General features: G+C 48.2%; 34 non-coding genes and 1 pseudogene across 34 annotated transcripts; all 35 read left to right on the forward strand.

Moving 5' to 3' along the window:
- The first annotated feature begins 338 nt into the window (after window positions 1–338).
- LOC134994429 (U1 spliceosomal RNA) lies at window positions 339–502 on the forward strand. The gene has a single exon (XR_010197443.1). It is a non-coding gene; the product is annotated as a U1 spliceosomal RNA (small nuclear RNA).
- Window positions 503–654: 152 nt separating this feature from the next.
- LOC134994448 (U1 spliceosomal RNA) lies at window positions 655–817 on the forward strand. Its single transcript, XR_010197466.1, has one exon. It is a non-coding gene; the product is annotated as a U1 spliceosomal RNA (small nuclear RNA).
- A 646-nt stretch (window positions 818–1463) lies between these two features.
- LOC134994432 (U1 spliceosomal RNA) lies at window positions 1464–1627 on the forward strand. Its single transcript, XR_010197447.1, has one exon. It is a non-coding gene; the product is annotated as a U1 spliceosomal RNA (small nuclear RNA).
- Window positions 1628–1779: 152 nt separating this feature from the next.
- On the forward strand, window positions 1780–1942 carry LOC134994451 (U1 spliceosomal RNA). The gene has a single exon (XR_010197469.1). It is a non-coding gene; the product is annotated as a U1 spliceosomal RNA (small nuclear RNA).
- A 671-nt stretch (window positions 1943–2613) lies between these two features.
- On the forward strand, window positions 2614–2777 carry LOC134994433 (U1 spliceosomal RNA). The gene has a single exon (XR_010197448.1). It is a non-coding gene; the product is annotated as a U1 spliceosomal RNA (small nuclear RNA).
- A 152-nt stretch (window positions 2778–2929) lies between these two features.
- Window positions 2930–3092, forward strand: LOC134994439 (U1 spliceosomal RNA). The gene has a single exon (XR_010197455.1). It is a non-coding gene; the product is annotated as a U1 spliceosomal RNA (small nuclear RNA).
- Window positions 3093–3763: 671 nt separating this feature from the next.
- On the forward strand, window positions 3764–3927 carry LOC134994430 (U1 spliceosomal RNA). The gene has a single exon (XR_010197444.1). It is a non-coding gene; the product is annotated as a U1 spliceosomal RNA (small nuclear RNA).
- A 152-nt stretch (window positions 3928–4079) lies between these two features.
- Window positions 4080–4242, forward strand: LOC134994441 (U1 spliceosomal RNA). The gene has a single exon (XR_010197457.1). It is a non-coding gene; the product is annotated as a U1 spliceosomal RNA (small nuclear RNA).
- A 671-nt stretch (window positions 4243–4913) lies between these two features.
- Window positions 4914–5077, forward strand: LOC134994438 (U1 spliceosomal RNA). Its single transcript, XR_010197454.1, has one exon. It is a non-coding gene; the product is annotated as a U1 spliceosomal RNA (small nuclear RNA).
- Window positions 5078–5229: 152 nt separating this feature from the next.
- On the forward strand, window positions 5230–5371 carry LOC134994453 (U1 spliceosomal RNA; annotated as a pseudogene).
- Window positions 5372–6063: 692 nt separating this feature from the next.
- LOC134994431 (U1 spliceosomal RNA) lies at window positions 6064–6227 on the forward strand. Its single transcript, XR_010197445.1, has one exon. It is a non-coding gene; the product is annotated as a U1 spliceosomal RNA (small nuclear RNA).
- Window positions 6228–6379: 152 nt separating this feature from the next.
- LOC134994455 (U1 spliceosomal RNA) lies at window positions 6380–6542 on the forward strand. Its single transcript, XR_010197472.1, has one exon. It is a non-coding gene; the product is annotated as a U1 spliceosomal RNA (small nuclear RNA).
- Window positions 6543–7215: 673 nt separating this feature from the next.
- LOC134994437 (U1 spliceosomal RNA) lies at window positions 7216–7379 on the forward strand. The gene has a single exon (XR_010197453.1). It is a non-coding gene; the product is annotated as a U1 spliceosomal RNA (small nuclear RNA).
- Window positions 7380–7531: 152 nt separating this feature from the next.
- On the forward strand, window positions 7532–7694 carry LOC134994456 (U1 spliceosomal RNA). The gene has a single exon (XR_010197473.1). It is a non-coding gene; the product is annotated as a U1 spliceosomal RNA (small nuclear RNA).
- A 671-nt stretch (window positions 7695–8365) lies between these two features.
- LOC134994427 (U1 spliceosomal RNA) lies at window positions 8366–8529 on the forward strand. The gene has a single exon (XR_010197441.1). It is a non-coding gene; the product is annotated as a U1 spliceosomal RNA (small nuclear RNA).
- A 152-nt stretch (window positions 8530–8681) lies between these two features.
- Window positions 8682–8844, forward strand: LOC134994449 (U1 spliceosomal RNA). Its single transcript, XR_010197467.1, has one exon. It is a non-coding gene; the product is annotated as a U1 spliceosomal RNA (small nuclear RNA).
- A 671-nt stretch (window positions 8845–9515) lies between these two features.
- LOC134994446 (U1 spliceosomal RNA) lies at window positions 9516–9679 on the forward strand. Its single transcript, XR_010197463.1, has one exon. It is a non-coding gene; the product is annotated as a U1 spliceosomal RNA (small nuclear RNA).
- Window positions 9680–9831: 152 nt separating this feature from the next.
- On the forward strand, window positions 9832–9994 carry LOC134994440 (U1 spliceosomal RNA). The gene has a single exon (XR_010197456.1). It is a non-coding gene; the product is annotated as a U1 spliceosomal RNA (small nuclear RNA).
- Window positions 9995–10665: 671 nt separating this feature from the next.
- Window positions 10666–10829, forward strand: LOC134994434 (U1 spliceosomal RNA). Its single transcript, XR_010197449.1, has one exon. It is a non-coding gene; the product is annotated as a U1 spliceosomal RNA (small nuclear RNA).
- A 152-nt stretch (window positions 10830–10981) lies between these two features.
- LOC134994445 (U1 spliceosomal RNA) lies at window positions 10982–11144 on the forward strand. The gene has a single exon (XR_010197462.1). It is a non-coding gene; the product is annotated as a U1 spliceosomal RNA (small nuclear RNA).
- A 671-nt stretch (window positions 11145–11815) lies between these two features.
- On the forward strand, window positions 11816–11979 carry LOC134994458 (U1 spliceosomal RNA). Its single transcript, XR_010197475.1, has one exon. It is a non-coding gene; the product is annotated as a U1 spliceosomal RNA (small nuclear RNA).
- Window positions 11980–12131: 152 nt separating this feature from the next.
- Window positions 12132–12294, forward strand: LOC134994443 (U1 spliceosomal RNA). The gene has a single exon (XR_010197460.1). It is a non-coding gene; the product is annotated as a U1 spliceosomal RNA (small nuclear RNA).
- Window positions 12295–12967: 673 nt separating this feature from the next.
- Window positions 12968–13131, forward strand: LOC134994459 (U1 spliceosomal RNA). Its single transcript, XR_010197476.1, has one exon. It is a non-coding gene; the product is annotated as a U1 spliceosomal RNA (small nuclear RNA).
- A 152-nt stretch (window positions 13132–13283) lies between these two features.
- LOC134994444 (U1 spliceosomal RNA) lies at window positions 13284–13446 on the forward strand. The gene has a single exon (XR_010197461.1). It is a non-coding gene; the product is annotated as a U1 spliceosomal RNA (small nuclear RNA).
- A 673-nt stretch (window positions 13447–14119) lies between these two features.
- LOC134994435 (U1 spliceosomal RNA) lies at window positions 14120–14283 on the forward strand. Its single transcript, XR_010197450.1, has one exon. It is a non-coding gene; the product is annotated as a U1 spliceosomal RNA (small nuclear RNA).
- A 152-nt stretch (window positions 14284–14435) lies between these two features.
- LOC134994457 (U1 spliceosomal RNA) lies at window positions 14436–14598 on the forward strand. The gene has a single exon (XR_010197474.1). It is a non-coding gene; the product is annotated as a U1 spliceosomal RNA (small nuclear RNA).
- Window positions 14599–15269: 671 nt separating this feature from the next.
- Window positions 15270–15433, forward strand: LOC134994428 (U1 spliceosomal RNA). The gene has a single exon (XR_010197442.1). It is a non-coding gene; the product is annotated as a U1 spliceosomal RNA (small nuclear RNA).
- Window positions 15434–15585: 152 nt separating this feature from the next.
- LOC134994450 (U1 spliceosomal RNA) lies at window positions 15586–15748 on the forward strand. Its single transcript, XR_010197468.1, has one exon. It is a non-coding gene; the product is annotated as a U1 spliceosomal RNA (small nuclear RNA).
- Window positions 15749–16419: 671 nt separating this feature from the next.
- On the forward strand, window positions 16420–16583 carry LOC134994425 (U1 spliceosomal RNA). The gene has a single exon (XR_010197439.1). It is a non-coding gene; the product is annotated as a U1 spliceosomal RNA (small nuclear RNA).
- A 152-nt stretch (window positions 16584–16735) lies between these two features.
- On the forward strand, window positions 16736–16898 carry LOC134994442 (U1 spliceosomal RNA). Its single transcript, XR_010197459.1, has one exon. It is a non-coding gene; the product is annotated as a U1 spliceosomal RNA (small nuclear RNA).
- Window positions 16899–17569: 671 nt separating this feature from the next.
- Window positions 17570–17733, forward strand: LOC134994436 (U1 spliceosomal RNA). Its single transcript, XR_010197451.1, has one exon. It is a non-coding gene; the product is annotated as a U1 spliceosomal RNA (small nuclear RNA).
- Window positions 17734–17885: 152 nt separating this feature from the next.
- Window positions 17886–18048, forward strand: LOC134994447 (U1 spliceosomal RNA). The gene has a single exon (XR_010197465.1). It is a non-coding gene; the product is annotated as a U1 spliceosomal RNA (small nuclear RNA).
- Window positions 18049–18719: 671 nt separating this feature from the next.
- Window positions 18720–18883, forward strand: LOC134994426 (U1 spliceosomal RNA). The gene has a single exon (XR_010197440.1). It is a non-coding gene; the product is annotated as a U1 spliceosomal RNA (small nuclear RNA).
- A 152-nt stretch (window positions 18884–19035) lies between these two features.
- On the forward strand, window positions 19036–19198 carry LOC134994454 (U1 spliceosomal RNA). Its single transcript, XR_010197471.1, has one exon. It is a non-coding gene; the product is annotated as a U1 spliceosomal RNA (small nuclear RNA).
- A 370-nt stretch (window positions 19199–19568) lies between these two features.
- On the forward strand, window positions 19569–19642 carry TRNAN-AUU (transfer RNA asparagine (anticodon AUU)). Its single transcript has one exon. It is a non-coding gene; the product is annotated as a tRNA-Asn (tRNA).
- The last annotated feature ends 2566 nt before the right edge of the window (window positions 19643–22208 follow it).

Genomic DNA, 22208 nt, shown 5'->3' on the forward strand with positions numbered 1-22208 from the left:
AAGGCCGCCATGCCCTGCACGCCCCTTTTCTCTTTTCATATGCAGACGAGAGTTGAAGCCAACTTTGACCCACTGCTTGGATGGCATTACCATATGCAAATCAATCTGCTGCAGGCCTTCCCCCAGGAATGCTTGCACTAGTTGTTGCATTTGGTTTGTTGTTTGGGGGTGCTTCAGTATTAGGCAGCCTTCTGCCCTCCCATGTTCATCTGAAAATATGTGTTCTCCCTGCAGTTGTTGTCCCCAGATGAGAGTTCCCTTGTGCTGCCTCAGTTGAATCTCCTTTACTTGACAGAGATGTGCCTGAGCAGCGGCCCTCCCCAGCCCTATCTCAAATCATACTTATTTTGCATAGGAGATACCATGGTCATGAAGATTGTTTTCCCAGGGTGAGGTTCATTCATTGCATTCTGGGTATGCTGACCCCTGTGATTTCCCCAAATGTGGGAAACTCGACTGCATTATTTGTGGTAGTGGGGGACTGTGTTTGTGCTTTCCTCTGGTCAGCTCTGGTAAAAGTCAGATTTCTTTGTCTCAGATCTTCCTCTAGCCTTGTTCTTCTTTCGAGAGTTCCCTTGTGCTGCCTCAGTTGGATCTCCTTCACTTGACAGGGGGGTGCACGAGCAGCGACCCTCCCCAGCTCTAGCCCAACTCCTATTTACCTGCCAGGTGAGATACTATGATCAGGAAGGTGCTTCTCCCAGGGCAAGGCTCACCCATTGCACTCTGGGTGTGCTGCTCCTGCGATTTCCCCAAATGTGGGACACTTGACTGCATAATTTGTGTTTCCTCTGGTCGGCTCTCATATAATTCAGATCTCTTTGTCTCAGGTCTTTCTCCAGCCTAGTTTGCTGTCTGTTTCCACTTCTCTTTTCTTGAGCCGCTCCCTTCTATGCAGTTGCGCACTATCCTGACCTCTCCCGTCTGCTTACTTTGTGCCTTCCAACGCACAATGCATACTACAGGTAGTGCTGCAGGGCCCACACCCTTTTACATGCTTTACAGAGCAACTCTGGAGCTGTTACAGTGCCCAGCTGCTGCAAGAAATCATCTTGAATGCTTCAGGGGCTGGGGCATAGCCAACATGAGCCCCACACCGAAGGAGGGGTCATCCAAGCGCCACAAAAGGACACCATGCCCTGCACATCCCTTTTTTCTTTTCATATGCAGACGAGGGTTGAAGCCAACTTTGACCCACTGCTTGGATGACATCACCATATGCAAATCCATCTGCTGCAGGCCTTCCCCCAGGAATGCTTGCACTAGTTGTTGCATTTGGTTTGTTGTTTGGGGGTGCTTCAGTATTAGGCAGCCTTCTGCCCTCCCATGTTCATCTGAAAATATGTGTTCTCCCTGCAGTTGTTGTCCCCAGATGAGAGTTCCCTTGTGCTGCCTCAGTTGAATCTCCTTTACTTGACAGAGATGTGCCTGAGCAGCGGCCCTCCCCAGCCCTATCCCAAATCATACTTATTTTGCATAGGAGATACCATGGTCATGAAGATTGTTCTCCCAGGGTGAGGTTCATTCATTGCATTCTGGGTATGCTGACCCCTGTGATTTCCCCAAATGTGGGAAACTCGACTGCATTATTTGTGGTAGTGGGGGACTGTGTTTGTGCTTTCTTCTGGTCAACTCTGGTAAAAATCAGATTTCTTTGTCTCAGATCTTCCTCTAGCCTTGTTCCTCTTTCGAGAGTTCCCTTGTGCTGCCTCAGTTGGATCTCCTTCACTTGACAGGGGGGTACCCGAGCAGCGACCCTCCCCAGCTCTAGCCCAACTCCTACTTACCTGCCAGGTGAGATACTATGATCATGTAGGTGCTTCTCCCAGGGCAAGGCTCACCCATTGCACTCTGGGTGTGCTGCCCCTGTGATTTCCCCAAATGTGGGAAACTTGACTGCATAATTTGTGTTTCCCCTGGTCGTCTCTCGTATAATTCAGATCTCTTTGTCTCAGGTCTCTCTCCAGCCTAGTTTGCTGTCTGTTTCCACTTCTCTTTTCTTGAGCCGCTCCCTTCTATGCCCTTGCGCACTATCCTGACTTCTCCCGTCTGTTTACTTTGTGCCTTCCAACACACAATGCAAACTACAGGTAGTGCTGCAGGGCCCACACCCTTTTACTTGCCTCACAGAGCAGCTCTGGAGCTGTTACAGTACCCAGCTGCTGCAAGAAATCAGCTTGAATGCTTCAGGGGCTGGGGCATTGCCAACATGAGCCCCACACCGAAGGAGGGTGGGGGTGTTTAATGCGAACTAAGGGTCACCCAAGCGCCGCAAAAGGCCGCCATGCCCTGCACGCCCCTTTTCTCTTTTCATATGCAGACGAGGGTTGAAGCCAACTTTGACCCACTGCTTGGATGGCATTACCATATGCAAATCAATCTGCTGCAGGCCTTCCCCCAGGAATGCTTGCACTAGTTGTTGCATTTGGTTTGTTGTTTGGGGGTGCTTCAGTATTAGGCAGCCTTCTGCCCTCCCATGTTCATCTGAAAATATGTGTTCTCCCTGCAGTTGTTGTCCCCAGATGAGAGTTCCCTTGTGCTGCCTCAGTTGAATCTCCTTTACTTGACAGAGATGTGCCTGAGCAGCGGCCCTCCCCAGCCCTATCCCAAATCATACTTATTTTGCATAGGAGATACCATGGTCATGAAGATTGTTCTCCCAGGGTGAGGTTCATTCATTGCATTCTGGGTATGCTGACCCCTGTGATTTCCCCAAATGTGGGAAACTTGACTGCATTATTTGTGGTAGTGGGGGACTGTGTTTGTGCTTTCCTCTGCTCAGCTCTGGTAAAAGTCAGATTTCTTTGTCTCAGATCTTCCTCTAGCCTTGTTCTTCTTTCGAGAGTTCCCTTGTGCTGCCTCAGTTGGATCTCCTTCACTTGACAGGGGGGTGCCCGAGCAGCGACCCTCCCCAGCTCTAGCCCAACTCCTACTTACCTGCCAGGTGAGATACTATGATCAGGAAGGTGCTTCTCCCAAGGCAAGGCTCACCCATTGCACTCTGGGTGTGCTGCTCCTGCGATTTCCCCAAATGTGGGAAACTTGACTGCATAATTTGTGTTTCCTCTGGTCGGCTCTCGTATAATTCAGATCTCTTTGTCTCAGGTCTTTCTCCAGCCTAGTTTGCTGTCTGTTTCCACTTCTCTTTTCTTGAGCCGCTCCCTTCTATGCCCTTGCGCACTATCCTGACCTCTCCCGTCTGCTTACTTTGTGCCTTCCAACGCACAATGCATACTACAGGTAGTGCTGCAGGGCCCACACCCTTTTACATGCTTTACAGAACAGCTCTGGAGCTGTTACAGTGCCCAGCTGCTGCAAGAAATCATCTTGAATGCTTCACGGGCTGGGGCATAGCCAACATGAGCCCCACACCGAAGGAGGGTGGAGATGTTTAATGCGAATTAAGGGTCATCCAAGCGCCACAAAAGGACGCCATGCCCAGCACATCCCTTTTTTCTTTTCATATGCAGACGAGGGTTGAAGCCAACTTTGACCCACTGCTTGGATGACATCACCATATGCAAATCCATCTGCTGCAGGCCTTCCCCCAGGAATGCTTGTACTAGTTGTTGCATTTGGTTTGTTGTTTGGGGGTGCTTCAGTATTAGGCAGCCTTCTGCCCTCCCATGTTCATCTGAAAATATGTGTTCTCCCTGCAGTTGTTGTCCCCAGATGAGAGTTCCCTTGTGCTGCCTCAGTTGAATCGCCTTTACTTGACAGAGATGTGCCTGAGCAGCGGCCCTCCCCAGCCCTATCCGAAATCATACTTATTTTGCATAGGAGATATCATGGTCATGAAGATTGTTCTCCCAGGGTGAGGTTCATTCATTGCATTCTGGGTATGCTGACCCCTGTGATTTCCCCAAATGTGGAAAACTCGACTGCATTATTTGTGGTAGAGGGGGACTGTGTTTGTGCTTTCCTCTGGTCAGCTCTGGTAAAAGTCAGATTTCTTTGTCTCAGATCTTCCTCTAGCCTTGTTCTTCTTTCGAGAGTTCCCTTGTGCTGCCTCAGTTGGATCTCCTTCACTTGACAGGGGGGTGCCCGAGCAGCGACCCTCCCCAGCTCTAGCCCAACTCCTACTTACCTGCCAGGTGAGATACTATGATCAGGAAGGTGCTTCTCCCAGGGCAAGGCTCACCCATTGCACTCTGGGTGTGCTGCTCCTGCGATTTCCCCAAATGTGGGACACTTGACTGCATAATTTGTGTTTCCTCTGGTCGGCTCTCGTATAATTCAGATCTCTTTGTCTCAGGTCTCTCTCCAGCCTAGTTTGCTGTCTGTTTCCACTTCTCTTTTCTTGAACCGCTCCCTTCTATGCCCTTGCGCACTATCCTGACTACTCCCGTCTGCTTACTTTGTGCCTTCCAACGCACAATGCGAACTACAGGTAGTGCTGCAGGGCCCACACCCTTTTAGTTGCCTTACAGAGCAGCTCTGGAGCTGTTACAGTGCCCAGCTGCTGCAAGAAATCAGCTTGAATGCTTCAGGTGCTGGGGCATAGCCAACATGAGCCCCACACCGAAGGAGGGTGGAGGTGTTTAATGCGAATTAGGGGTCATGCAAGCGCCGCAAAAGGCCGCCATGCCCTGCACATCCCTTTTTTCTTTTCATATGCAGACGAGGGTTGAAGCCAACTTTGACCCACTGCTTGGATGACATCACCATATGCAAATCCATCTGCTGCAGGCCTTCCCCCAGGAATGCTTGCACTAGTTGTTGCATTTGGTTTGTTGTTTGGGGGTGCTTCAGTATTAGGCAGCCTTCTGCCCTCCCATGTTCATCTGAAAATATGTGTTCTCCCTGCAGTTGTTGTCCCCAGATGAGAGTTCCCTTGTGCTGCCTCAGTTGAATCGCCTTTACTTGACAGAGATGTGCCTGAGCAGCGGCCCTCCCCAGCCCTATCCCAAATCATACTTATTTTGCATAGGAGATATCATGGTCATGAAGATTGTTCTCCCAGGGTGAGGTTCATTCATTGCATTCTGGGTATGATGACCCCTGTGATTTCCCCAAATGTGGGAAACTCGACTGCATTATTTGTGGTAGTGGGGGACTGTGTTTGTGCTTTCCTCTGGTCAGCTCTGGTAAAAGTCAGATTTCTTTGTCTCAGATCTTCCTCTAGCCTTGTTCTTCTTTCGAGAGTTCCCTTGTGCTGCCTCAGTTGGATCTCCTTCACTTGACAGGGGGGTGCCCGAGCAGCGACCCTCCCCAGCTCTAGCCCAACTCCTACTTACCTGCCAGGTGAGATACTATGATCATGTAGGTGCTTCTCCCAGGGCAAGGCTCACCCATTGCACTCTGGGTGTGCTGCCCCTTTGATTTCCCCAAATGTGGGAAACTTGACTGCATAATTTGTGTTTCCCCTGGTCGGCTCTCATATAATTCAGATCTCTTTGTCTCAGGTCTCTCTCCAGCCTAGTTTGCTGTCTGTTTCCACTTCTCTTTTCTTGAGCCGCTCCCTTCTATGCCCTTGCGCACTATCCTGACTTCTCCCGTCTGCTTACTTTGTGCCTTCCAACGCACAATGCGAACTACAGGTAGTGCTGCAGGGCCCACACCCTTTTACTTGACTTACAGAGCAACTCTGGAGCTGTTACAGTGCCCAGCTGCTGCAAGAAATCAGCTTGAATGCTTCAGGGGCTGGGGCATAGCCAACATGAGCCCCACACCGAATGAGGGTGGAGGTGTTTAATGCGAACTAGGGGTCATCCAAGCGCCGCAAAAGGCCGCCATGCCCTGCACGCCCCTTTTCTCTTTTCATATGCAGATGAGGGTTGAAGCCAACTTTGACCCACTGCTTGGATGACATCACCATATGCAAATCCATCTGCTGCAGGCCTTCCCCCAGGAATGCTTGTACTAGTTGTTGCATTTGGTTTGTTGTTTGGGGGTGCTTCAGTATTAGGCAGCCTTCTGCCCTCCCATGTTCATCTGAAAATATGTGTTCTCCCTGCAGTTGTTGTCCCCAGATGAGAGTTCCCTTGTGCTGCCTCAGTTGAATCTCCTTTACTTGACAGAGATGTGCCTGAGCAGCGGCCCTCACCAGCCCTATCCCAAATCATACTTATTTTGCATAGGAGATACCATGGTCATGAAGATTGTTCTCCCAGGGTGAGGTTCATTCATTGCATTCTGGGAATGCTGACCCCTGTGATTTCCCCAAATGTGGGAAACTCGACTGCATTATTTGTGGTAGTGGGGGACTGTGTTTGTGCTTTCCTCTGGTCAGCTCTGGTAAAAGTCAGATTTCTTTGTCTCAGATCTTCCTCTAGCCTTGTTCCTCTTTCAAGAGTTCCCTTGTGCTGCCTCAGTTGGATCTCCTTCACTTGACAGGGGGGTGCCCGAGCAGCGACCCTCCCCAGCTCTAGCCCAACTCCTACTTACCTGCCAGGTGAGATTCTATGATCATGAAGGTGCTACTCCCAGGCTAAGGCTCACCCATTGCACTCTGGGTGTGCTGCTCCTGCAATTTCCCCAAATGTGGGACACTTGACTGCATAATTTGTGTTTCCCCTGGTCGGCTCTCGTATAATTCAGATCTCTTTGTCTCAGGTCTCTCTCCAGTATAGTTTGCTGTCTGTTTCCACTTCTCTTTTCTTGAGCCGCTCCCTTCTATGCCCTTGCGCACTATCCTGACTTCTCCCGTCTGCTTACTTTGTGCCTTCCAATGCACAATGCAAACTACAGGTAGTGCTGCAGGGCCCACACCCTTTTACTTGCCTTACAGAGCAGCTCTGGAGCTGTTACAGTGCCCAGCTGCTGCAAGAAATCAGCTTGAATGCTTCAGGGGCTGGGGCATAGCCAACATGAGCCCCACACCGAAGGAGGGTGGAGGTGTTTAATGCGAACTAGAGGTCATCCAAGCGCCGCAAAAGGCCGCCATGCCCTGCACGCCCCTTTTCTCTTTTTTGATATGCAGACGAGGGTTGAAGCCAACTTTGACCCACTGCTTGGATGGCATTACCATATGCAAATCAATCTGCTGCAGGCCTTCCCCCAGGAATGCTTGCACTAGTTGTTGCATTTGGTTTGTTGTTTGGGGGTGCTTCAGTATTAGGCAGCCTTCTGCCCTCCCATGTTCATCTGAAAATATGTGTTCTCCCTGCAGTTGTTGTCCCCAGATGAGAGTTCCCTTGTGCTGCCTCAGTTGAATCTCCTTTACTTGACAGAGATGTGCCTGAGCAGCGGCCCTCCCCAGCCCTATCCCAAATCATACTTATTTTGCATAGGAGATACCATGGTCATGAAGATTGTTCTCCCAGGGTGAGGTTCATTCATTGCATTCTGGGTATGCTGACCCCTGTGATTTCCCCAAATGTGGGAAACTCAACTGCATTATTTGTGGTAGTGGGGGACTGTGTTTGTGCTTTCATCTGGTCAGCTCTGGTAAAAGTCAGATTTCTTTGTCTCAGATCTTCCTCTAGCCTTGTTCTTCTTTCGAGAGTTCCCTTGTGCTGCCTCAGTTGGATCTCCTTCACTTGACAGGGGGGTGCACGAGCAGCGACCCTCCCCAGCTCTAGCCCAACTCCTATTTACCTGCCAGGTGAGATACTATGATCAGGAAGGTGCTTCTCCCAGGGCAAGGCTCACCCATTGCACTCTGGGTGTGCTGCTCCTGCGATTTCCCCAAATGTGGGACACTTGACGGCATAATTTGTGTTTCCTCTGGTCGGCTCTCATATAATTCAGATCTCTTTGTCTCAGGTCTTTCTCCAGCCTAGTTTGCTGTCTGTTTCCACTTCTCTTTTCTTGAGCCGCTCCCTTCTATGCCCTTGCGCACTATCCTGACCTCTCCCGTCTGCTTACTCTGTGCCTTCCAACGCACAATGCATACTACAGGTAGTGCTGCAGGGCCCACACCCTTTTACATGCTTTACAGAACAGCTCTGGAGCTGTTACAGTGCCCAGCTGCTGCAAGAAATCATCTTGAATGCTTCAGTGGCTGGGGTATAGCCAACATGAGCCCCACACCGAAGGAGGGTGGAGATGTTTAATGCGAATTAGGGGTCATCCAAGCGCCACAAAAGGACGCCATGCCCTGCACATCCCTTTTTTCTTTTCATATGCAGACGAGGGTTGAAGCCAACTTTGACCCACTGCTTGGATGACATCACCATATGCAAAACCATCTGCTGCAGGCCTTCCCCCAGGAATGCTTGCACTAGTTGTTGCATTTGGTTTGTTGTTTGGGGGTGCTTCAGTATTAGGCAGCCTTCTGCCCTCCCATGTTCATCTGAAAATATGTGTTCTCCCTGCAGTTGTTGTCCCCAGATGAGAGTTCCCTTGTGCTGCCTCAGTTGAATCTCCTTTACTTGACAGAGATGTGCCTGAGCAACGGCCCTCCCCAGCCCTATCCCAAATCATACTTATTTTGCATAGGAGATACCATGGTCATGAAGATTGTTCTCCCAGGGTGAGGTTCATTCATTGCATTCTGGGTATGCTGACCCCTGTGATTTCCCCAAATGTGGGAAACTCAACTGCATTATTTGTGGTAGTGGGGGACTGTGTTTGTGCTTTCTTCTGGTCAACTCTGGTAAAAATCAGATTTCTTTGTCTCAGATCTTCCTCTAGCCTTGTTCCTCTTTCGAGAGTTCCCTTGTGCTGCCTCAGTTGGATCTCCTTCACTTGACAGGGGGGTACCCGAGCAGCGACCCTTCGCAGCTCTAGCCCAACTCCTACTTACCTGCCAGGTGAGATACTATGATCATGTAGGTGCTTCTCCCAGGGCAAGGCTCACCCATTGCACTCTGGGTGTGCTGCCCCTGTGATTTCCCCAAATGTGGGAAACTTGACTGCATAATTTGTGTTTCCCCTGGTCGGCTCTCGTATAATTCAGATCTCTTTGTCTCAGGTCTCTCTCCAGCCTAGTTTGCTGTCTGTTTCCACTTCTCTTTTCTTGAGCCGCTCCCTTCTATGCCCTTGTGCACTATCCTGACTTCTCCCGTCTGCTTACTTTGTGCCTTCCAACACACAATGCAAACTACAGGTAGTGCTGCAGGGCCCACACCCTTTTACTTGCCTCACAGAGCAGCTCTGGAGCTGTTACAGTGCCCAGCTGCTGCAAGAAATCAGCTTGAATGCTTCAGGGGCTGGGACATTGCCAACATGAGCCCCACACCGAAGGAGGGTGGGGGTGTTTAATGCGAACTAAGGGTCACCCAAGCGCCGCAAAAGGCCGCCATGCCCTGCACGCCCCTTTTCTCTTTTCATATGCAGACGAGGGTTGAAGCCAACTTTGACCCACTGCTTGGATGGCATTACCATATGCAAATCAATCTGCTGCAGGCCTTCCCCCAGGAATGCTTGCACTAGTTGTTGCATTTGGTTTGTTGTTTGGGGGTGCTTCAGTATTAGGCAGCCTTCTGCCCTCCCATGTTCATCTGAAAATATGTGTTCTCCCTGCAGTTGTTGTCCCCAGATGAGAGTTCCCTTGTGCTGCCTCAGTTGAATCTCCTTTACTTGACAGAGATGTGCCTGAGCAGCGGCCCTCCCCAGCCCTATCCCAAATCATACTTATTTTGCATAGGAGATACCATGGTCATGAAGATTGTTCTCCCAGGGTGAGGTTCATTCATTGCATTCTGGGTATGCTGACCCCTGTGATTTCCCCAAATGTGGGAAACTCGACTGCATTATTTGTGGTAGTGGGGGACTGTGTTTGTGCTTTCCTCTGCTCAGCTCTGGTAAAAGTCAGATTTCTTTGTCTCAGATCTTCCTCTAGCCTTGTTCTTCTTTCGAGAGTTCCCTTGTGCTGCCTCAGTTGGATCTCCTTCACTTGACAGGGGGGTGCCCGAGCAGCGACCCTCCCCAGCTCTAGCCCAACTCCTACTTACCTGCCAGGTGAGATACTATGATCAGGAAGGTGCTTCTCCCAGGGCAAGGCTCACCCATTGCACTCTGGGTGTGCCGCTCCTGCGATTTCCCCAAATGTGGGAAACTTGACTGCATAATTTGTGTTTCCTCTGGTCGGCTCTCGTATAATTCAGATCTCTTTGTCTCAGGTCTTTCTCCAGCCTAGTTTGCTGTCTGTTTCCACTTCTCTTTTCTTGAGCCGCTCCCTTCTATGCCCTTGCGCACTATCCTGACCTCTCCCGTCTGCTTACTTTGTGCCTTCCAACGCACAATGCATACTACAGGTAGTGCTGCAGGGCCCACACCCTTTTACATGCTTTACAGAACAGCTCTGGAGCTGTTACAGTGCCCAGCTGCTGCAAGAAATCATCTTGAATGCTTCAGGGGCTGGGGCATAGCCAACATGAGCCCCACACCGAAGGAGGGTGGAGATGTTTAATGTGAATTAGGGGTCATCCAAGCGCCACAAAAGGACGCCATGCCCTGCACATCCCTTTTTTCTTTTCATATGCAGACGAGGGTTGAAGCCAACTTTGACCCACTGCTTGGATGACATCACCATATGCAAATCCATCTGCTGTAGGCCTTCCCCCAGGAATGCTTGTACTAGTTGTTGCATTTGGTTTGTTGTTTGGGGGTGCTTCAGTATTAGGCAGCCTTCTGCCCTCCCATGTTCATCTGAAAATATGTGTTCTCCCAGCAGTTGTTGTCCCCAGATGAGAGTTCCCTTGTGCTGCCTCAGTTGAATCTCCTTTACTTGACAGAGATGTGCCTGAGCAGCGGCCCTCCCCAGCTCTATCCCAAATCATACTTATTTTGCATAGGAGATACCATGGTCATGAAGATTGTTCTCCCAGGGTGAGGTTCATTCATTGCATTCTGGGTATGCTGACTCCTATGATTTCCCCAAATGTGGGAAACTCGACTGCATTATTTGTGGTAGTGGGGGACTGTGTTTGTGCTTTCCTCTAGTCAGCTCTGGTAAAAGTCAGATTTATTTGTCTCAGATCTTCCTCTAGCCTTGTTCTTCTTTCGAGAGTTCCCTTGTGCTGCCTCAGTTGGATCTCCTTCACTTGACAGGGGGGTGCCCTAGCATCAACCCTCCCCAGCTCAAGCCCAACTCCTACTTACCTGCCAAGTGAGATACTATGATCATGAAGGTGCTTCTCCCAGGGCAAGGCTCACCCATTGCACTCTGGGTGTGCTGCTCCTGCGATTTCCCCAAATGTGGGAAACTTGACTGCATAATTTGTGTTTCCCCTGGTCAGCTCTCGTATAATTCAGATCTGTTTGTCTCAGGTCTCTCTCCAGCCTAGTTTGCTGTCTGTTTCAACTTCTCTTTTCTTGAGCCGCTCCCTTCTATGCCCTTGCGCATTATCTTGACTTCTCCCATCTGCTTACTTTGTGCCTTCCAATGCACAATGCGAACTACAGGTAGTGCTGCAGGGCCCACACCCTTTTACTTGCCTTACAGAGCAGCTCTGGAGCTATTACAGTGCCCAGCTGCTGCAAGTAATCAGCTTGAATGCTTCATGGGCTGGGGCATAGCCAACATGAGCCCCACACCGAAGTAGGGTGGAGGTGTTTAATGCGAACTAGGGGTCATCCAAGCGCCGCAAAAGGCCGCCATGCCCTGCACGTCCCTTTTCTCTTTTCATATGCAGACGAGGGTTGAAGCCAACTTTGACCCACTGCTTGGATGACATCACCATATGCAAATCCATCTGCTGCAGGCCTTCCCCCAGGAATGCTTGTACTAGTTGTTGCATTTGGTTTGTTGTTTGGGGGTGCTTCAGTATTAGGCAGCCTTCTGCCCTCCCATGTTCATCTGAAAATATGTGTTCTCCCTGCAGTTGTTGTCCCCAGATGAGAGTTCCCTTGTGCTGCCTCAGTTGAATCTCCTTTACTTGACAGAGATGTGCCTGAGCAGCGGCTCTCACCAGCCCTATCCCAAATCATACTTATTTTGCATAGGAGATACCATGGTCATGAAGATTGTTCTCCCAGGGTGAGGTTCATTCATTGCATTCTGGGTATGCTGACCCCTGTGATTTCCCCAAATGTGGGAAACTCGACTGCATTATTTGTGGTAGTGGGGGACTGTGTTTGTGCTTTCCTCTGGTCAGCTCTGGTAAAAGTCAGATTTCTTTGTCTCAGATCTTCCTCTAGCCTTGTTCCTCTTTCAAGTGTTCCCTTGTGCTGCCTCAGTTGGATCTCCTTCACTTGACAGGGGGGTGCCCGAGCAGCGACCCTCCCCAGCTCTAGTCCAACTCCTACTTACCTGCCAGGTGAGATACTATGATCATGAAGGTGCTACTCCCAGGGCAAGGCTCACCCATTGCACTCTGGGTGTGCTGCTCCTGCAATTTCCCCAAATGTGGGACACTTGACTGCATAATTTGTGTTTCCCCTGGTCGGCTCTCGTATAATTCAGATCTCTTTGTCTCAGGTCTCTCTCCAGTATAGTTTGCTGTCTGTTTCCACTTCTCTTTTCTTGAGCCGCTCCCTTCTATGCCCTTGCGCACTATCCTGACTTCTCCCGTCTGCTTACTTTGTGCCTTCCAATGCACAATGCAAACTACAGGTAGTGCTGCGGGGCCCACACCCTTTTACTTGCCTTACAGAGCAGCTCTGGAGCTGTTACAGTGCCCAGCTGCTGCAAGAAATCAGCTTGAATGCTTCAGGGGCTGGGGCATAGCCAACATGAGCCCCACACCGAAGGAGGGTGGAGGTGTTTAATGCGAACTAGAGGTCATCCAAGCGCCGCAAAAGGCCGCCATGCCCTGCACGCCCCTTTTCTCTTTTTTGATATGCAGACGAGGGTTGAAGCCAACTTTGACCCACTGCTTGGATGGCATTACCATATGCAAATCAATCTGCTGCAGGCCTTCCCCCAGGAATGCTTGCACTAGTTGTTGCATTTGGTTTGTTGTTTGGGGGTGCTTCAGTATTAGGCAGCCTTCTGCCCTCCCATGTTCATCTGAAAATATGTGTTCTCCCTGCAGTTGTTGTCCCCAGATGAGAGTTCCCTTGTGCTGCCTCAGTTGAATCTCCTTTACTTGACAGAGATGTGCCTGAGCAGCGGCCCTCACCAGCCCTATCCCAAATCATACTTATTTTGCATAGGAGATACCATGGTCATGAAGATTGTTCTCCCAGGGTGAGGTTCATTCATTGCATTCTGGGTATGCTGACCCCTGTGATTTCCCCAAATGTGGGAAACTCGACTGCATTATTTGTGGTAGTGGGGGACTGTGTTTGTGCTTTCCTCTGGTCAGCTCTGGTAAAAGTCAGATTTCTTTGTCTCAGATCTTCCTCTAGCCTTGTTCCTCTTTCAAGAGTTCCCTTGTGCTGCCTCAGTTGGATCTCCTTCACTTGACAGGGGGGTGCCCGAGCAGCGACCCTCCCCAGCTCTAGTCCAACTCCTACTTACCTGCCAGGTGAGATACTATGATCATGAAGGTGCTACTCCCAGGGCAAGGCTCACCCATTGCACTCTGGGTGTGCTGCTCCTGCAATTTCCCCAAATGTGGGACACTTGACTGCATAATTTGTGTTTCCCCTGGTCGGCTCTCGTATAATTCAGATCTCTTTGTCTCAGGTCTCTCTCCAGTATAGTTTGCTGTCTGTTTCCACTTCTCTTTTCTTGAGCCGCTCCCTTCTATGCCCTTGCGCACTATCCTGACTTCTCCCGTCTGCTTACTTTGTGCCTTCCAATGCACAATGCAAACTACAGGTAGTGCTGCAGGGCCCACACCCTTTTACTTGCCTTACAGAGCAGCTCTGGAGCTGTTACAGTGCCCAGCTGCTGCAAGAAATCAGCTTGAATGCTTCAGGGGCTGGGGCATAGCCAACATGAGCCCCACACCGAAGGAGGGTGGAGGTGTTTAATGCGAACTAGAGGTCATCCAAGCGCCGCAAAAGGCCGCCATGCCCTGCACGCCCCTTTTCTCTTTTTTGATATGCAGACGAGGGTTGAAGCCAACTTTGACCCACTGCTTGGATGGCATTACCATATGCAAATCAATCTGCTGCAGGCCTTCCCCCAGGAATGCTTGCACTAGTTGTTGCATTTGGTTTGTTGTTTGGGGGTGCTTCAGTATTAGGCAGCCTTCTGCCCTCCCATGTTCATCTGAAAATATGTGTTCTCCCTGCAGTTGTTGTCCCCAGATGAGAGTTCCCTTGTGCTGCCTCAGTTGAATCTCCTTTACTTGACAGAGATGTGCCTGAGCAGCGGCCCTCCCCAGCCCTATCCCAAATCATACTTATTTTGCATAGGAGATACCATGGTCATGAAGATTGTTCTCCCAGGGTGAGGTTCATTCATTGCATTCTGGGTATGCTGACCCCTGTGATTTCCCCAAATGTGGGAAACTCAACTGCATTATTTGTGGTAGTGGGGGACTGTGTTTGTGCTTTCCTCTGGTCAGCTCTGGTAAAAGTCAGATTTCTTTGTCTCAGATCTTCCTCTAGCCTTGTTCTTCTTTCGAGAGTTCCCTTGTGCTGCCTCAGTTGGATCTCCTTCACTTGACAGGGTGGTGCACGAGCAGCGACCCTCCCCAGCTCTAGCCCAACTCCTATTTACCTGCCAGGTGAGATACTATGATCAGGAAGGTGCTTCTCCCAGGGCAAGGCTCACCCATTGCACTCTGGGTGTGCTGCTCCTGCGATTTCCCCAAATGTGGGACACTTGACGGCATAATTTGTGTTTCCTCTGGTCGGCTCTCATATAATTCAGATCTCTTTGTCTCAGGTCTTTCTCCAGCCTAGTTTGCTGTCTGTTTCCACTTCTCTTTTCTTGAGCCGCTCCCTTCTATGCCCTTGCGCACTATCCTGACCTCTCCCGTCTGCTTACTTTGTGCCTTCCAACGCACAATGCATACTACAGGTAGTGCTGCAGGGCCCACACCCTTTTACATGTTTTACAGAGCAGCTCTGGAGCTGTTACAGTGCCCAGCTGCTGCAAGAAATCATCTTGAATGCTTCAGGGGCTGGGGCATAGCCAACATGAGCCCCACACCGAAGGAGGGTGGAGATGTTTAATGCGAATTAGGGGTCATCCAAGCGCCACAAAAGGACGCCATGCCCTGCACATCCCTTTTTTCTTTTCATATGCAGACGAGGGTTGAAGCCAACTTTCACCCACTGCTTGGATGACATCACCATATGCAAAACCATCTGCTGCAGGCCTTCCCCCAGGAATGCTTGCACTAGTTGTTGCATTTGGTTTGTTGTTTGGGGGTGCTTCAGTATTAGGCAGCCTTCTGCCCTCCCATGTTCATCTGAAAATATGTGTTCTCCCTGCAGTTGTTGTCCCCAGATGAGAGTTCCCTTGTGCTGCCTCAGTTGAATCTCCTTTACTTGACAGAGATGTGCCTGAGCAGCGGCCCTCCCCAGCCCTATCCCAAATCATACTTATTTTGCATAGGAGATACCATGGTCATGAAGATTGTTCTCCCAGGGTGAGGTTCATTCATTGCATTCTGGGTATGCTGACCCCTGTGATTTCCCCAAATGTGGGAAACTCAACTGCATTATTTGTGGTAGTGGGGGACTGTGTTTGTGCTTTCTTCTGGTCAACTCTGGTAAAAATCAGATTTCTTTGTCTCAGATCTTCCTCTAGCCTTGTTCCTCTTTCGAGAGTTCCCTTGTGCTGCCTCAGTTGGATCTCCTTCACTTGACAGGGGGGTACCCGAGCAGCGACCCTTCGCAGCTCTAGCCCAACTCCTACTTACCTGCCAGGTGAGATACTATGATCATGTAGGTGCTTCTCCCAGGGCAAGGCTCACCCATTGCACTCTGGGTGTGCTGCCCCTGTGATTTCCCCAAATGTGGGAAACTTGACTGCATAATTTGTGTTTCCCCTGGTCGGCTCTCGTATAATTCAGATCTCTTTGTCTCAGGTCTCTCTCCAGCCTAGTTTGCTGTCTGTTTCCACTTCTCTTTTCTTGAGCCGCTCCCTTCTATGCCCTTGCGCACTATCCTGACTTCTCCCGTCTGCTTACTTTGTGCCTTCCAACACACAATGCAAACTACAGGTAGTGCTGCAGGGCCCACACCCTTTTACTTGCCTCACAGAGCAGCTCTGGAGCTGTTACAGTGCCCAGCTGCTGCAAGAAATCAGCTTGAATGCTTCAGGGGCTGGGGCATTGCCAACATGAGCCCCACACCGAAGGAGGGTGGGGGTGTTTAATGCGAACTAAGGGTCACCCAAGCGCCGCAAAAGGCCGCCATGCCCTGCACGCCCCTTTTCTCTTTTCATATGCAGACGAGGGTTGAAGCCAACTTTGACCCACTGCTTGGATGGCATTACCATATGCAAATCAATCTGCTGCAGGCCTTCCCCCAGGAATGCTTGCACTAGTTGTTGCATTTGGTTTGTTGTTTGGGGGTGCTTCAGTATTAGGCAGCCTTCTGCCCTCCCATGTTCATCTGAAAATATGTGTTCTCCCTGCAGTTGTTGTCCCCAGATGAGAGTTCCCTTGTGCTGCCTCAGTTGAATCTCCTTTACTTGACAGAGATGTGCCTGAGCAGCGGCCCTCCCCAGCCCTATCCCAAATCATACTTATTTTGCATAGGAGATACCATGGTCATGAAGATTGTTCTCCCAGGGTGAGGTTCATTCATTGCATTCTGGGTATGCTGACCCCTGTGATTTCCCCAAATGTGGGAAACTCGACTGCATTATTTGTGGTAGTGGGGGACTGTGTTTGTGCTTTCCTCTGCTCAGCTCTGGTAAAAGTCAGATTTCTTTGTCTCAGATCTTCCTCTAGCCTTGTTCTTCTTTCGAGAGTTCCCTTGTGCTGCCTCAGTTGGATCTCCTTCACTTGACAGGGGGGTGCCCGAGCAGCGACCCTCCCCAGCTCTAGCCCAACTCCTATTTACCTGCCAGGTGAGATACTATGATCAGGAAGGTGCTTCTCCCAGGGCAAGGCTCACCCATTGCACTCTGGGTGTGCCGCTCCTGCGATTTCCCCAAATGTGGGAAACTTGACTGCATAATTTGTGTTTCCTCTGGTCGGCTCTCGTATAATTCAGATCTCTTTGTCTCAGGTCTTTCTCCAGCCTAGTTTGCTGTCTGTTTCCACTTCTCTTTTCTTGAGCCGCTCCCTTCTATGCCCTTGCGCACTATCCTGACCTCTCCCGTCTGCTTACTTTGTGCCTTCCAACGCACAATGCATACTACAGGTAGTGCTGCAGGGCCCACACCCTTTTACATGCTTTACAGAACAGCTCTGGAGCTGTTACAGTGCCCAGCTGCTGCAAGAAATCATCTTGAATGCTTCAGGGGCTGGGGCATAGCCAACATGAGCCCCACACCGAAGGAGGGTGGAGATGTTTAATGTGAATTAGGGGTCATCCAAGCGCCACAAAAGGACGCCATGCCCTGCACATCCCTTTTTTCTTTTCATATGCAGACGAGGGTTGAAGCCAACTTTGACCCACTGCTTGGATGACATCACCATATGCAAATCCATCTGCTGTAGGCCTTCCCCCAGGAATGCTTGTACTAGTTGTTGCATTTGGTTTGTTGTTTGGGGGTGCTTCAGTATTAGGCAGCCTTCTGCCCTCCCATGTTCATCTGAAAATATGTGTTCTCCCAGCAGTTGTTGTCCCCAGATGAGAGTTCCCTTGTGCTGCCTCAGTTGAATCTCCTTTACTTGACAGAGATGTGCCTGAGCAGCGGCCCTCCCCAGCTCTATCCCAAATCATACTTATTTTGCATAGGAGATACCATGGTCATGAAGATTGTTCTCCCAGGGTGAGGTTCATTCATTGCATTCTGGGTATGCTGACTCCTATGATTTCCCCAAATGTGGGAAACTCGACTGCATTATTTGTGGTAGTGGGGGACTGTGTTTGTGCTTTCCTCTGGTCAGCTCTGGTAAAAGTCAGATTTATTTGTCTCAGATCTTCCTCTAGCCTTGTTCTTCTTTCGAGAGTTCCCTTGTGCTGCCTCAGTTGGATCTCCTTCACTTGACAGGGGGGTGCCCTAGCATCAACCCTCCCCAGCTCAAGCCCAACTCCTACTTACCTGCCAAGTGAGATACTATGATCATGAAGGTGCTTCTCCCAGGGCAAGGCTCACCCATTGCACTCTGGGTGTGCTGCTCCTGCGATTTCCCCAAATGTGGGAAACTTGACTGCATAATTTGTGTTTCCCCTGGTCAGCTCTCGTATAATTCAGATCTGTTTGTCTCAGGTCTCTCTCCAGCCTAGTTTGCTGTCTGTTTAAACTTCTCTTTTCTTGAGCCGCTCCCTTCTATGCCCTTGCGCATTATCTTGACTTCTCCCATCTGCTTACTTTGTGCCTTCCAATGCACAATGCGAACTACAGGTAGTGCTGCAGGGCCCACACCCTTTTACTTGCCTTACAGAGCAGCTCTGGAGCTATTACAGTGCCCAGCTGCTGCAAGTAATCAGCTTGAATGCTTCATGGGCTGGGGCATAGCCAACATGAGCCCCACACCGAAGTAGGGTGGAGGTGTTTAATGCGAACTAGGGGTCATCCAAGCGCCGCAAAAGGCCGCCATGCCCTGCACGCCCCTTTTCTCTTTTCATATGCAGACGAGGGTTGAAGCCAACTTTGACCCACTGCTTGGATGACATCACCATATGCAAATCCATCTGCTGCAGGCCTTCCCCCAGGAATGCTTGTACTAGTTGTTGCATTTGGTTTGTTGTTTGGGGGTGCTTCAGTATTAGGCAGCCTTCTGCCCTCCCATGTTCATCTGAAAATATGTGTTCTCCCTGCAGTTGTTGTCCCCAGATGAGAGTTCCCTTGTGCTGCCTCAGTTGAATCTCCTTTACTTGACAGAGATGTGCCTGAGCAGCGGCCCTCCCCAGCCCTATCCCAAATCATACTTATTTTGCATAGGAGATACCATGGTCATGAAGATTGTTCTCCCAGGGTGAGGTTCATTCATTGCATTCTGGGTATGCTGACCCCTGTGATTTCCCCAAATGTGGGAAACTCGACTGCATTATTTGTGGTAGTGGGGGACTGTGTTTGTGCTTTCCTCTGGTCAGCTCTGGTAAAAGCCAGATTTCTGTGTCTCAGATCTTCCTCTAGCCTTGTTCTTCTTTCGAGAGTTCTCTTGTGCTGCCTCAGTTGGATCTCCTTCACTTGACAGGGGGGTGCCCGAGCAGCGACCCTCCTCAGCTCTTGCCCAACTCCTACTTACCTGCCAGGTGAGATACTATGATCATGAAGGTGCTTCTCCCAGGGCAAGACTCACCCATTGCACTCTGTGTGTGCTGCTCCAGCGATTTCCCCAAATGTGGGAAACTCGACTGCATAATTTGTGTTTCCCCTGGTCGGCTCTCGTATAATTCAGATCTCTTTGTCTCAGGTCTCTCTCCAGCCTAGTTTGCTGTCTGTTTCCACTTCTCTTTTCTTGAGCCGCTCCTTTCTATGCCCTTGCGCACTATCCTGACTTCTCCCGTCTGCTTACTTTGTGCCTTCCAACGCACAATGCGAACTACAGGTAGTGCTGCAGGGCCCACACCCTTTTAGTTGCCTTACAGAGCAGCTCTGGAGCTGTTACAGTGCCCAGCTGCTGCAAGAAATCAGCTTGAATGTTCTTCGTTGATTGATGGAAGAAACATCTTACAAAAACTCTCCAGATTATTGACTTTTTAAAGTTTTTCTAGGAAACGTTCTAGATGAATGCTTATTAGCCTTTGTCAGTATGAACTTTTTGCAAAGTGTCTCTGTGGCGCAATCGGTTAGTGTGTTTGGCTATTAACCAAAAGGTTGGTGGTTCAATCCCACCCAGGGATGTAATTGACCTTGTGATCAGATTTTGGTGATATTTAAGTAGACAAGTCAAAATTTCAAACCCCCGGTTATGGTGTGGGTACCTGGCCTTCCCTGATGTAATCAGAGTTAGATTTGATTCAGTGATTTTATAAAAACAGCTAGGAAGCACAATTTAGCAGTAGGTTGCAGAGAAAAAAAATATGCTGGCTGAAAAATCCAATTGAGTGATTTAACAGCTCTTCATTTTCTGGCTTTATTTTTATGCTAACAAATTTGTTCTCTGAAAAGTGTCCACAAAGCCAAGTCTCTGATTAACACCTTTGTAAGGATGGTTTTTCACCTATTACTAAATTAAACTTGCTTCATTGGAAAGGCAGCAAGATGCATCCTCATTTCAATGTCTACTGAAATTATACAGGTTGACACCAGGATACATTAACGCCACTGCATCCTTGCTGCTTTCTCATGTGGAAGTCTGTTTAATGTGAAAACAAGGTGATATCTAATTAGCACACAGGTAAGGAATTAAGAAAATCTTTATTTAAGGGTGAAGATGTTTCTCACAAAATCGTTGCCCCAATGCATCATTGAAATTCAAGCTGGAAAGATGATTTTAATATATCACTTGTACATTTTGTATTGCTCTTCTGGTGACAATGTAGTTTGTTTTTGTCAATTACCATTTTAATAATAGGGTAAAGAAAATTAAGTGGATTTTTGAAAGAAAACAATACTGTCAATATACTATTAAAACAAATTAAAATGGTAAAAGTTATTGTACTTTCAGTAAAAATAAAAGAGCAAAAATATCAATCCCAGTTTTGGATTACTTTAATTAACAAAAAAAAATGCATATAGCAAAGGATAGTTTCAATCTGCCTACCTCTGGGTTATGGGCCCAGCATGCTTCCATTGCAGTACTCTGCTGCACATGTAAGTGCAAGAGATCCTGAAGCACTTACTCATCATGGGAAAGTACCAATGTGTTTCTTCGTTGGTTGATGGAAGAAACATCTTACAAAAACTCTCCAGATTATTGACTTTTTAAAGTTTTTCTAGGAAACGTTCTAGATTAATGCTTATTAGCCTTTGTCAGTATGTACTTTTGCAAAGTGTCTCTGTGGTGCAATTGGTTAGTGTGTAAGGCTGTTAACCAAAAGGTTGGTGGTTCAATCCCACCCAGGAATGTAATTGACCTTGTGATCAGATTTTGGTGATATTTAAGTAGACAAGTCAAAATTTCAAACCCCCTCTTATTGTGTAGGGTACCTTGCCTTCTCTGATGTAATCAGAGTTAGATTTGATTCAGTGATTTTATAAAAAACAGCTAGGAAGCACAATTTAGCAGTGGGTTGCAGATAAAAAAAATATGCTGGCAAAAAAATACAATTGAGTGATTAAACAGCTCTTCATTTTCTGGTTTATTTTTATGCTAACAAATTTGTTCTCTGAAAAGTGTCCACAAAGCCAAGTCTCTGATTAACACCTTTGTAGGGATGGTTTTTCACCTATTACTAAATTAAACTTGCTTCATTGGAAAGGCAGCAAGATGCATCCTCATTTCAATGTCTACTGAAATAATACAGGTTGACACCAGGAAACATTAACGCCACTGCATCCTTGCTGCTTTCTCATGTGGAAGTCTGTTTAATGTGAAAACAAGGTGATATCTAATTAGCACACAGGTAAGGAATTAAGAAAATCTTTATTTAAGGGTGAAGATGTTTCTCACAAAATCGTTGCCCCAATGCATCATTGAAATTCAAGCTGGAAAGATGATTTTAATATATCACTTGTACATTTTGTATTGCTCTTCTGGTGACAATGTAGTTTGTTTTTGTCAATTACCATTTTAATAATAGGGTAAAGAAAATAAAGTGGATTTTTGAAAGAAAACAATACTGTCAATATACTATTAAAACAAATTAAAATGGTAAAAGTTATTGTACTTTAAGTAAAAATAAAAGAGCAAAAATATCAATCCCAGTTTTGGATTAGTTTAATTAACAAAAAAAATGCATATAGCAAAGGATAGTTTCAATCTGCCTATCTCTGGGTTATGGGCCCAGCATGCTTCCATTGCAGTACTCTGCTGCACATGTAAGTGCTAGAGATCCTGAAGCACTTACTCATCATGGGAAAGTACCAATGTGTTTCTTCATTGGTTGATGGAAGAAACATCTTACAAAAACTCTCCAGATTATTGACTTTTTAAAGTTTTTCTAGGAAACGTTCTTGATGAATGCTTATTAGCCTTTGTCAGTATGTACTTTTTCTCTGTGGTGCAATTGGTTAGTGTGTAAGGCTATTAACCAAAAGGTTGGTGGTTCAATCCCACCCAGGAACGTAATTGACCTTGTGATCAGATTTTGGTGATATTTAAGTAGACAAGTCAAAATTTCAAACCCCCTCTTATTGTGTAGGGTACCTGGCCTTCTCTGATGTAATCAGAGTTAGATTTGATTCAGTGATTTTATAAAAAACAGCTAGGAAGCACAATTTAGCAGTGGGTTGCAGAGAAAAAAAATATGCTGGCAAAAAAAAATCCAATTGAGTGATTAAACAGCTCTTCATTTTCTGGCTTTAT

The sequence above is a fragment of the Pseudophryne corroboree genome, unplaced genomic scaffold, assembly GCF_028390025.1.
Source record: "Pseudophryne corroboree isolate aPseCor3 unplaced genomic scaffold, aPseCor3.hap2 scaffold_1314, whole genome shotgun sequence".
NCBI classification, from domain to species: Eukaryota; Metazoa; Chordata; class Amphibia; order Anura; family Myobatrachidae; genus Pseudophryne; species Pseudophryne corroboree.